The 12,424-nt window shown below is 64.5% G+C and overlaps 1 protein-coding gene across 2 annotated transcripts in view; it reads right to left on the bottom strand.

Annotated features, from left to right (window-relative positions):
* Positions 1-11,630, bottom strand: part of GLI1 (GLI family zinc finger 1) — a 40,141-nt gene extending 28,511 nt beyond the window's left edge. Inside the window, exons 1-3 of one of the 2 annotated variants that reach the window (XM_084610750.1) lie at positions 11,584-11,630; positions 10,843-11,002; positions 8,922-9,059 (exon numbers count right to left, since the gene is read on the bottom strand). The gene's annotated coding sequence lies outside the window, so the exon portion shown is untranslated. Of the gene's footprint in view, positions 1-8,921; positions 9,468-10,842; positions 11,003-11,583 lie in introns of those variants that run through there. The other variant, XM_084610749.1, reaches the window with a different exon arrangement.
* Positions 11,631-12,424: the final 794 nt, after the last annotated feature.

Raw genomic sequence — 12,424 nt, 5'->3', positions numbered from 1 at the left:
CCACAGCCCCCCCCCGCCCCCAGCAGCCGCTCAGTGACCCGGGGTCGGCCAAGTGCCCGATTGGTTTAACCCTGCGCGGCCTTAGGGAAACCACTGCTCCGGCTCCTGCATGGATCGGCCTCCCCCCGCCCACGGAGAGCCAGCCCCAGGGCTACCCCCCACTCCGCAGGGCGTGCCCCAGGCATGGCACCGCCCGGCCTGCCAGCCGCACGCATCCAGTGCCACTCCCCAGCCACGCTGCTTGCATAAGGGACGGGAAGATGGGGGCAGCCCCTGGAGAACGAGCTTCCCCGGGCCCCCCCCATGGGTTTCCCGCGCCCAGAAGTCACTGAACGACCGGCCAGGGGCCAGATGGGAGCCAGAGCCCCCTAGAGGGGAAAGGTCCCATTTCCCACCCTCCTGAGCCAGCCCCTGCCCCGGCGGCAGACCCCCCCCTCCCTCCCCCACATGCTGATACAGGCTGGGGCTGGGTCACGGAGAAAAACGAAATCACCAGTGAGCTGGGGCTGGGGGACACTATGGCCAAAAGCCCCCGAGGTTCCCCGGGAAGGGCCACGCCGGCCCCTACTCTCCCTGCCCCGAAAGAGGCCTTGTGTCTCTGTCCCAGCACCCCCCCCCCCCCCGCGCCTGACCCCTCCGTGGGGCCGCCCGCCTCATTCAATCCACGCTGCTAATCTGCCCGGGCCAGACAGCTGCCTCAAAGCCCCTTGCTTCAGGTTCAGGGGCTCTGAAAGGAGCTTGATCCCCATGCCGGGGGAGGGCCGGGCACCGGTTCCAAGGTGGTCCGCTGGCCCGGAGGCTGGGAGAGTCGAGGACGGGGCTGGGGCCGGGTCAGCCAGGCCAGCGCCGGGCCCCGGTGTCTGCAGGCACCTTCCCCTACACTCCCCTCCAGCAAAGCCTCTGGGGCTCCCCACTGCTTTCATAGGAGACGCCCCCTCCCCCACCGCCCTCCTTGCTGACCTGCAGAGCTGTCGGGGGGACCGCCAGCATCCCACACGCTGGCTGGGACAGGGCCGCCCATGAGTCTGTCCCCGCCCCAGCTGCGGAGCCCAGCTGCTTGAATGGGGAGACTCAGGCCCCTGCTCCAGAGACCCTGGTTCAGTTCCCAGGCGCCGGGCACGCACCCCGCTGTCCTAGCGACGCCCTGCACTGGGGGCTGGGGCCCCCGCGGCTCTGAGGGGCTTTGCCCCTGGCCCTTCACCCCTCCATTATCCTCCTGGGCAAGCCGGTAAACCCACGTGGGGCCGGCCAGCTGAGCTCCCGGCAGTGCCCAGTAAGGGGGCCTGGGTGGGCTGGTACCGAGCTGGGGGGCGGCGCCCCTCCCTCCCCCCGGGCCACCTGACAGCTGGAACATCTGGCTTTGCACCCACATGCAGCGACACATGGGCACGTGGCAGACGAGACCTGCGCACGCGGAGAACTGCACACACCCAGAGACCTGCACGCCCCCCCCTACACACCCAGAGACCTGCACGCCCCCCCTGCACACCCCCCTACACACACCCAGAGACCTGCACGCCCCCCCTGCACGCCCCCCTACACACCCAGAGACCTGCACGCCCCCCCTGCACACCCCCCTACACACACCCAGACCTGCACACCCCCCCTGCACGCCCCCCCTACACACCCAGAGACCTGTACGCCCCCCCTGCACGCCCCCCCTACACACCCAGAGACCTGCACGCCCCCCCTACACACTCAGAGACCTGCACACACCCACACCTGCCTACACACACACCCAGACCTACACACACACACACACAGACATACACACACACACACCTACACTCGCACAGATGTGACGGGCGCCGGCCGAGCTGGGGGGGCAGAGCCCAGGGCTGGGCTGGCAGGGGCTGCGGGTCGGGAGTGAGGGGCACCGGCCGAGCTGCGGGGGAGCCCAGGGCTGGGCTGGCAGGGGCTGTGGGTCGGGAGTGAGGGGCACCGGCCGAGCTGGGGGGGCAGAGCCCAGGGCTGGGCTGGCAGGGGCTGCGGGTCAGGAGTGAGGGGCGCCGGCTGAGCTGCGTGCAGAGGACCCCGGGACCATCACCTGCCCTGTCTGGTCTCTGCTCCTGCCCACCCAGCCGCCCGGCTCAGCCCAGGACCGGCCCGTTGCAGGGCCGGGAGCCCTCAGGCCGGGTGTGCCAGCCGGCAGGGCCGCCTGCTCTTGCTCGGTGGTCCGGGGGCTGCGGGGGGACAGCCACGCTGCACATGTGGGGCTAAGCATCCGCCTGGCTGGGAGTCCACCCGCCGGGAGCCCCTGCTGGCCCAGCTCCCTCCCACGCGGCCACGGGGGCGGGACCTCGCTCAGCGTTGCCCCTCCCCTTGCCCCAGACCTTCACGGGCGAGGGGCCTGGCTCGCAACAGGCCGGCAAGCCAGGAAGTCCCGCCTTGCTGAAGGCAGGACATCCAGGTAGGGTCACACAGCAACCAATCAGCCTTGCCGGGGCAGTGACAACACCTCAGGTCTCGTGGGATGATGGCCAAGGGGTGGGTGTCTCCCCCCACAGGGAAGACAAGGGGGTGGGGATCAAACCCCGAAATCTCAGCGCCCCCTATGACGGATCACCATAAATATCCCAGTTTCTCTGTGGTCAGCAGCTCCTCCGCCCCGCTCCGAGAGGCGCCTGTCACTGACGCTAACGAGCACCAATCTCAGGAGCTCCAGACCACATCCTCCTCAGAGCCAGAGAATGGGGAGAGACTCTTGGGGTTTGTGTTCTGTTGGACCGGTCCAAGTCCCCCACTCTTACTGTCCGCATCTAATTCATAACGACTTCCCCCGTTAGCTTGTGGAACTCATTGCCACAAGAGTGGGATGCAACCGAGGATGGGGAAGGACAGCGTGATGCTGGGAAGGGGGAGGGGGAGCATGGGGGAGGGATCAAACCCCTCCTGCTTCGGGGCAGGAAGCCTCCTATCGGCAGTTCACCCCACAAGCGCCTCCTGCAGGAAGCCACTGGAGGAGACAAGAAACTGGGCTTGAAGCCCCTGGGTCTGAGCCAGGAAACACTGCCTGGCCGTTCCTACGTCCCTAGACACCAGCCTCCCGGCCATGCCCCAAGCCCGGGTCCCACGAGATCCGTACCAAGGAGCCCGCAGAACCACGCAAACTGGCATCGCCATCACAGCCGCTCGGCTCCGGAACGCCCGGCACCGAGGGATGATAGTGGGTCGCTGGGTGTAGTCCTGGCCTGAGTCTTGAGATCCTGGGAGGGGGGAGCCCCAAACCCCCCCTGACTCCGCCTCATCCCCGGATGTGGAGCGGCCAAAACCCAGTTCTGTTTTCGCTGCTTCTTCCCCCTCCTCTCAGCTGCTCCTCTCGTTACTCTGCAGCTGGGTGGGGGTAGATGGTGAGGCGACACCCCCTTGCTAGGTGCCCTGCAGGGGGCTCTGCAGCCCCTCACCTCCGCCAGGAAGCCATCGCTGCAGCCTTCTGGCACTGGGGAAACTGAGGCAGAGCGCAGGCAAGTGACTTCAGACCCACAGACACGCCACATGTCCGAGTCAGCAAGAGAACCCAGCTGCCCCCACAGGAAGGAGCTGGGCAGAGACGCTCATAAAGCCAACTTGGAGGGGATATTCCCCCTCCTTCCCGGCTGATTCAGGGGGAGACGCGCCAGCTGGGATGCCTCAATGAGGCCCCAGAGCAAGAACAGGGCTGGAGAGACGCCCTCAAGGGGATGGCGGGGGGGACGACGACTGTGATTTAGGGACAGTTGCTCCCATGCGGCTGCCCTCTGCATGGGAGCCCACGGCACAATGGGGCTGGGCCCCTTAGAATGTAAAAGGCCACCCAGCTGCCACCAGGTGTGGGCTGTTCCCAGCCCCCACCCAGCCTCCCAGCGGGCATCGAGTTACGGGATTCTCCAGCTCCCAGCCTCTCCCTTCGTGCCCCATGGCCCCGACATGTTGCAAGGTGTCTGCAATGAATCACTGCACGGGACGGAGGCTTCTCTGAAGCGGGCAGCCTCGCCCGGCTCGGCGTGCCACATTACCAGCGGGCCAGGTGCCCGCCTCTGCCAGCGCCCCTCATTCCTGACCCGCAGCCCCCGGCCAGCCCAGCCCTGGGCTGCCCCACAGCTCTGCCGTTGCCCCTCACTCCCGACCTGAACCTAACTGTACCAAGCATGTGATGGAAATACCCCGCCCGGTTGAGCCACGGCCAGTTCACGGGCTGTGAACCAGCAGCCGCCCTGAGTGCATGTCTGAGACACCGGGAAGGGCTGTGATCAGAGGCAGCCTCCCCCATAGCTCTGGAGCTGAAGACCCCACGCGGCCTGGGGTCCCCGGGCCCAGCGGCCCCCCGCTCGCGGAGGGCTGGCGCAGAGCTGACGGGAGCCTGCGCTGGGCCGGGGCCGAGGGCTGAGCCGCATGGAGCCAGATGCACAAATAAACAAGGAGCAAATGCAGATGGACGGCGGGTGGGGGCTGTGGGGCCCCAGCCTGAAGCCCTCACCCCTCATCGGGCAGGGTCCTCGCACCCCATTGGGCGCACCCGGAACCCAGGGCGCAGCACCGAGATCAGCTGGATCCGATGGGGCCGGGCCCCCTGCCCTGTGCCCAGCCTGGGACCCACCCCGGCTCCCACTTCTTCAGCAGCCAAAGACCTGCAGGGACCAACCAGGGATTAAGTGAAGCCTGAGTCACTGGCTCAGTGTCATTACCCCAGAGGGGCGAAGGGACTTGTCCTAATTCACACCCAGAGTCAGTGGTGAAGGCGTGAGCAGAACCCAGGCGTCCTGGGGCTCCCCTTCCCCCTGGCTCAAACCCACTAGTCCCCACTGGCCTCCAGACCTGGTGATAGGACCCAGGCGTCCTGGCTCCCAGCCCGCCCTCCCCACGCCGCCCCGCTCTACTTTTCCACCCCCCCAGCTCTTACTGCACTGTCAGAATAGCTACAGGTTTCTCAGTCCAAACGATGAGATTATTTTAAATTGACATTTTACCTTAAAAAACCCAGCCACCCTCAGCCAAGCCCTGCCCAGCCATCCTGCCCAGAACCCCAGGCCCCCCAGGACAGCCGTGACCCCCCCCACAAAGCAATAACTGCCCCATCCCTGCAGGTAGCTGGGGCAGGCCCCACCGGCTCCTGGACGCCATGGGACAGACCCTTCAGCCCGGATTCTCCAAAGGGTGCAGCACAGATGCGTTACTTGGGGAGTGCCCGAGCAGGGGGCCCACGTCGGGCCCCAGAAAATGAGGCCCATGGAGCCGAGCCCGGTGGCAGTTATGCCCAGGGAGCCGGGAGCCAAGCGGGGGCCTGGGTGCGTTCCTGTCCGGACATGAACTCGCACTGGGTTAGTTAAATGGGAGCAAACCCATTCCTCAGCGACTTTAGCTCAGAGGGTCTAAACTGGTTTAACAAGGGTTTTGTCTACATGACTTAATTTCAAGCCATTTCAGAGTTGCTGCCCTGCTTTGGGTTTCAGCAGCGGCAGTTCGCATCCCCCCGGTTCCCAGTCGAAGTGGGTGCGAAGCTGGACAAAGCTGCTCCTCCGCACCAGGTCCCTCTGTGTTCACCTCTTAGGGGGTCCCAGCCCAGTTTCCCCATGGAGATGGGGCCTCGCAAGGTTTGGTGAAACGGGGGCAAATGGAGGGGTCAGCCAGCATCAGCTCAATCGAAATAAGGCAGGTACAGGCTGAAATCAGAGCATCTGCACCGCACCCCAGCGTTGGCTGCTGTGTCCGAGGCCTTAGACCCAAATGGATCAGCTGCCCGGTGTTACCTCCCCCGGACCCTTCTCCCTGGAGAGACAACGACCCGCGTGGGAGCTGGCTCCCCTCCACTGAAGCTTTGCTGCCCGCCTGCAGTGCGTCAGCGGGCCCTGCCCGGTTCCTAGCAGATCGGTGTCTGCAGTGCCAAGGCCGCCCGTGCCCCTGGCCCTGTGGCAGAAGGCTTAGCAGAGAGGCCGAGGGCTGGGTGGGATACGGTGTGTGAGCTCCCATCAGGGTGGAGACGCTTGGGCAGTGTTTGTAGGTAGTGATCTCGGGTGGGGTCTGTGCAGTGCCCGGCCCGGCGGGGCCCTGATCTCGGGTGGGGTCTGTGCAGCACGGGGCCCGGCGGGGCCCTGATCTCGGGTGGGGTCTGTGCAGCGCCCGGCCCGGAGGGGCCCTGATCTCGGGTGGGGTCTGTGCAGCGTCCGGCCCGGAGGGGCCCTGATCTCGGGTGGGGTCTGTGCAGCGCCCGGCCCGGAGGGGCCCTGATCTCGGGTGGGGTCTGTGCAGCGCCCGGTCCGGCGGGGCCCTGATCTCGGGTGGGGTCTGTGCAGCGCCCGGCCCGGAGGGGCCCTGATCTCGGGTGGGGTCTGTGCAGCGTCCGGCCCGGAGGGGCCCTGATCTCGGGTAGGGTCTGTGCAGCGTCTGGCCCGGCGGGGCCCTGATCTCGGGTGGGGTCTGTGCAGCGCCCGGCCCGGCGGGGCCCTGATCTCGGGTGGGGTCTGTGCAGCACGTGGCGCGGCGGGGCCCTGATCTCGGGTGGGGTCTGTGCAGCGCCCGGTCCGGCGGGGCCCTGATCTCGGGTGGGGTCTGTGCAGCGCCCGGTCCGGCGGGGCCCTGATCTCGGGTGGGGTCTGTGCAGCGTCCAGCCCGGAGGGGCCCTGATCTCGGGTGGGGTCTGTGCAGCGCCCGGCCCGGCGGGGCCCTGATCTCGGGTGGGGTCTGTGCAGCGCCCGGCCCGGCGGGGCCCTGATCTCGGGTGGGGTCTGTGCAGCGCCCGGCCCGGCGGGGCCCTGATCTCGGGTGGGGTCTGTGCAGCGCCCGGCCCGGCGGGGCCCTGATCTCGGGTGGGGTCTGTGCAGCGCCCGGCCCGGCGGGGCCCTGATCTCGGGTGGGGTCTGTGCAGCGCCCGGCCCGGCGGGGCCCTGATCTCGGGTGGGGTCTGTGCAGCGCCCGGCCCGGCGGGGCCCTGATCTCGGGTGGGGTCTGTGCAGTGCCCGGCACATTGGGGCCTGGATCATGGGTGGCACCTCCAGGCGTTACCATAACACACCTCCTGACGAGCCACAACAGAGGGATTCTCCCCTCCCCGCCCAGTCACGTCACAACTCTGTGGCAAGCCCAGGAATTGCTGATGCAGCAAAGTGGGGCTCAGGACCCCTGGGCTAGGCAGCAGGATTCCCCGGGTGGGGCAATGGTTGGGCACCTCCCGGCCTCCGGGAATGCTTCCTGGTGGCTTCTGGGAAGCTCATCCAGGGAGAGCGAAATCCTCGGCCTAACCCTGAACGGGCAGTGCCAGCCTGACCGGCAGCCAGCCAAGGGAGCCGTGTCCCAGGGGTGCGGCTGGTTCGCGCCCGGGATCCACCTCCCACTGCCCAGGGAGTTCAGGCTCTGGCCGTCACGCTGGAGATGGGCCTGCAAAGACCCTCGGGAAGGGCATGGGCCGTGGGCAGCGGCAGGGGGGCCCCGCGTCTCTCCAGGTGCCACCCGGCTATGGATGGGGTGGGGAGAGGCTGGGCCTTGCCCAGTGGAACCGATGGGGGCTAGATGGCACCTGGGTGGGGCTCCTGGCAGGGCCTGGGGCTCTGCTGGGGCTGGGCAGGACACAGGGTGCCACGAACGAGCGGGATGGCGCCCTCCTGGCACCAGGCGCATCGGGGCTTGCCACTGGCGACAGACGGGCTGCCCCAAGGGTGCCCGCTTATCACCCCGGCCCCATTGCCCGATCCGCCCCAGACGTGTGTCCCAATCTGGACGCAGCGCCGGATCCGTTGCTCCCACGCGGCCTCGGCAGCCACCCCGCTCCCTTCTCCTGGACCTCGGGCTGGAGAACGGGGGCCTCCCCACCCACCCCCAGGGTGCAGCCTGGCCCAGCACAGCCTTTGCCTTCGCTTGCTGCCTGCACCTGTCCCTGGAGGCTCCACCCCCCACCCCCTTCCTCCATCAGGTCGGTCCCCGCGCCGCCCACCCACCCAGCCAGCTCCAGCGCCAGGGTCTCCCTGGGTGATCTCGGCCCAGCCACCAGGCGTGCGTGCGGGTCTCTCCACATCACAATAAAGAAACGCGCGATGTCACTTCCCTTGCGCGGAGCCCTCCACCGGCCCCTTCCCCCCCGGGATTTTCTGAACCTAATCTGAGCCCCCAGCCAGCTGCAGGAACGGGGCTCTCTGGGCCGCTCAGTACATCAGCACCGCTGGGTGAGCCGGGAGCGGGACGGACGGATGTGTCAGCCAGTCAATCCGGGCCTGCTGGGGGTGGGAGTGCCCCAAACAAACCCTCAGCCAAGCTCCACGGACTGGCACCCACTGGAGACCTGGCCCGACTTGTGGCGAAGAAGGAGGGGGAGGCCGCCCCCAGCCCAGGAATTGTTTCGCCAAGTTCACAAAGCAAAGCAAATTGCAGTGGTGCGAAAAGCAAACGCAGTAAAAGCCGGGGGGAAAAGCACCTACTTGGGCTGCGTAATCCCTGCCTGACAAATTGCAATTTGGCAGAGTAATTTCCCCCCTTCCCCCCACTCCCATCTGATTTAATTGGATCTGATCCGATTCCAGAAGTTGGGAGCCTCCTGGATTGTTTTGCCAAAAGGAGAGGGAGGGAGGAGGGGAAAAAAGCAACTTGGTAACTTTGCAAAATTAGACTTGGATGAAGGGAAATTTACTGTCAAGTCAGCTGGGTTTTGTTGGCCATGGGGCACTCGGGAATTCTAGCTACGGTTGTGTTTTCCCCGTAGGCGCAGAAGTTTGGTGTCACAGAATAGCTACTCCCGCATCTTGTGGAGTCGAGAAAGGATCAAGTCTTTCTAAAGGTGTGTGTGGTTTTAAAAACACCAAAATTAAAGTCATTCCAGCAGGTCCTGAGACAAAGCGTCCCATAAGCAAAACCATCCCCTTGAACCAGAAACCGTTCAGCTGGGCAAAATTCCTGCTCCCCCTCAAAACTGCAGTTAATATTTTTTTAAAGAATTATTTTTAAAAAATGCAGCGTACCTTTGGGAGCCGGAATGGGCTGGTGACTTGCGCTCCAAGGGAAGGATCCTTTTCTTTTCCTTTTTGATGTTTTCTCCCCCAAAATCGCACCCTTTGGTGCCTCGACGCTGAAATTCCACTTTTCGGGGCACTTCGCTTCTTTCCAGGAGAAAAACGTAACATCCAGAGAAACGATTAGAAACAAAATCCCAAACCAGCGGCGACAAAGATCATTCGTCTTCCCCTTCACAAAACTTTCCCCATCTTTCTTTTCCCTTGAAATCCACCAAAAGAAAAAAAAATGGTTAAAAAAAAAGTGATTTTTGTCTGCCCGACGCAGGCCGGGTTATAAATATTCCATTCTCAGACTGGAGCCCAGGACCACCTTGGAGAAGGAAGTCTTGTTTTTCTTTAAGAAACTTTCCCGATGATTTCTTGAGTCTTTCCACATGGGAGAGCGACTCAGTGTTAGGCTGCTGGGCTTTGATGCAGCGCTGGGGATTTGGGGGAAGTGTCAGGACAGACAGACACACACACAAAATTCTCTTTCTTTGCCCCTTTCAAGTTGTGGAGCAGTTTTTCGAAGCTTTTTTTTTTTTTTTTTTAAAGAAAAACTTTTAAGGCTGAATGTGGAGGAGGGCTGAGCTCTGTGTGAGGGAAGACCCTGGGACTGAATTCACACAGCATGCTGTCTACAATTTCAGAGACACTTTGAAAACCTGGGATGGATCTGTGCACACACACACACACACACACACACACACACACAGCTGTGGGCGTGCTCACACACACACGCACACGCACAAGGCAGCAGGAAGCCAAACCCTGCGGCAAACTCACAACTTTCCCCACCCAAGTGCCATCTCCGGGGGGGGGGTTTCACGCCCACCGCCTGCCCGCCTGGCCCTAGAAGGCCGTTTGCGGTGCTAGGTGTTGCGCTTTGGACCCATCCAGCTCCCTGGGGCTGTACAGGAGCAGAGGAGTTCATGGGAAGAGGAAAGCGGGAGGGGGCATCAGGGCCACGCAGAAGTTTTGGGGAGGCCCAAGGCAAAATCTGAACCTGAGGCCTCCCACCCCTCCAAAAAAATACCCTGGAGAGGAAGAGGCCAGGGCAGGGCACTGGGCCTGGCTCCCAGTTCTGGGCAATGCCCCTGGCGCACATGGTCACAGCGCCACTTGGGTTTGGGGGCAAACGGGGGTCTCTTCTCCCCGCCGTGGGAGAAGTTGGCATGTGGAGGGGAGCTGTGGGTTGGAGCCAGTTCTCGAAGGACTGGGGTGCCCCCCCCAAGCGTCACGGCAAAGGGCATCCCCAGCGAGTGGTTCGCAAAATCGGGGTCTGGAATGAAACATCTCCAGGGGCCGAGGTTTTCCAAAGCCTCAGGTTTGGGCAGATTTTCAGGGGGGGCATCCCTGGAGCAATGAGTCGGGGCAGCGACAGGAAAACCTCTGTCCACCCCCAATGCCCCAGCCCTGCCATCTGGGGGGACGGGGAGCCGGGGGGGTGCACCTTCCCTCTCTGGCCTCTCCTCTGGGGCTGCCAGCAAAGGGTCCCCGGGAAATGGTGTCGCATTTGAAGTTTAAACTCCCTGTTTCTTTGGGGGTCTCGGAGGGGGGAGGAGACTACAGCTGGGGGGGACCTCCCTTTGGTTGGCTGTCAGTCTGACAGCGACGCGTGTCATTTGGGACATGCCCGTGGCGTGAGCCGGCTCTGGATCGTGCCCATCCCAGGCCTCGGCAGGGCTCCAAGTGGCTGGGCCTGGCAGAGCAACTAGGGAGCCACGAATCCAGCCCAGGCTGCAAGGGCGAGGTGATGTCACCCCACAGCGGGATGACCTCACAGGGCCCACAATGATGTCAGGCCACAGGGAAATGATGTCACGCTCTGGGGGGTGGGAGCCAAGAGCCCATGTGATGACATCATGCCCTCAATGAGTGAGGTCACCTCATGGGGTGGGGTCATGCTGCGGTGCCCTGTCGCTGCGGGATGTCACGCGGTGACATCATGCTGGTGTCAACTCATCATGTGATGTCATGCGGTGATGTCACGCCGTTGTCACCTCGTAGTGTGATGTCACGCTGCGATGACGCAATCTCATTGCGTGCTGGGGATGTAAACGCCGGGCTGGTGTCAGCTGAGGGGCCGGACACACAAAGGCCAGTGACCCCAACCGACCGCTGGGCCTGGCCTGACCCCACATCCCCATGAGAGCTGGGGCACAGCTCTCCCCGCCCCCAAGGCTCCCCCCCGCACTGCGTGCCCCCCCAAGACTCACCCTCCCACAGCTCTCCCCCCGCCCAAGGCTCACCCCCTCCAGCTTTCCCCCCCAGCTCTCCCCCCCACAAGGCTCACACCCCCCAGCTCTCCACCCCCCCAGCTCCCCACCCCACAAGGCTCACCCCCCCAGCACCCCCCAAAGGCTCACCCTCCCACAGCTCTCCACACCCCCCCACAGCTCACCCCCCCAGGCTCACCCCCCATAGCTCTCCACCTCCCCAAGTCTCAGCCCCCCCATAGCTCTCCGCCCCCCCAAGGCTCACCCCCCACGGTTTCCATGCCTCCATCCCTTCTCATGTTCTCTCCCATCTCCCCACAACCCTCCTCATACAGTTCCCCTGCCCCCCACACTCCCAGCTCCACCACTCTTAGGGCCCAGCCTGCCCTCCCGGGGGTAACTCCACTCACCGCAGTGGGGGGTTGCTGGATTCCCCCTGGGATCCGGGGGGTGGTTTGCCCGGCGGGGCTCCTGGCCTGTGGGAGATGGGCTGGCTGAGCCAACATGGCTCCTTTAGGGCTTGTGATGGGATCGGGAGCCTGAGTCCTGGTACAAGTGGAACGGCCTGGAGCAGGGACCGTGGTGGGGTCAGTGAGGCCAGGGATAGAACCCAGGAGTCCTGACTCCCAGCCCTGCCCCCGCTCCCACCACGAGACCCCTCCCCCCATCCCCCAGCCAGGGATAGGACCCAGGAGTCCTGACTCCCAGCCCTGCCCCCGCTCCAACCACGAGACCCCTCCCCCCATCCCCCAGCCAGGGATAGAACCCAGGAGTCCTGACTCCCAGCCCTGCCCCCGCTCCCACCACGAGACCCCTCCCCCCATCCCCCAGCCAGGGATAGAACCCAGGAGTCCTGACTCCCAGCCCTGCCCCCGCTCCAACCACGAGACCCCTCCCCCCATCCCCCAGCCAGGGATAGAACCCAGGAGTCCTGACTCCCAGCCCTGCCCCCGCTCCAACCACTAGACCCCCTCCCCCCCATCCCCCAGCCAGGGATAGGACCCAGGAGTCCTGATTCCCAGCCCCTCCCCCTGCCCTCCGGCCAGGGATAGAACCTAGGAGTCCAGACTCCCAGCCCTGCCCCTGCTCCCACCACTAGACCACTCCCCCCATCCCCCAGCCAGGGATAGAACCCAGGAGTCCTGGTTCCCAACCTGCCCTTCTTTGACCACTAGACCCCACACCCCTCCCAGAGCTGGGAGACTTTCACCTGCCAGGGCCCAAGTACAGGCTCATGCAGGTTCCCGGACA

The sequence above is a fragment of the Lepidochelys olivacea genome, assembly GCF_965140295.1.
Source record: "Lepidochelys olivacea isolate rLepOli2 genome assembly, chromosome: 20".
In the NCBI taxonomy this organism is placed as follows: Eukaryota; Metazoa; Chordata; order Testudines; family Cheloniidae; genus Lepidochelys; species Lepidochelys olivacea.
This window is presented reverse-complemented; position numbering and strand designations above follow the sequence as displayed.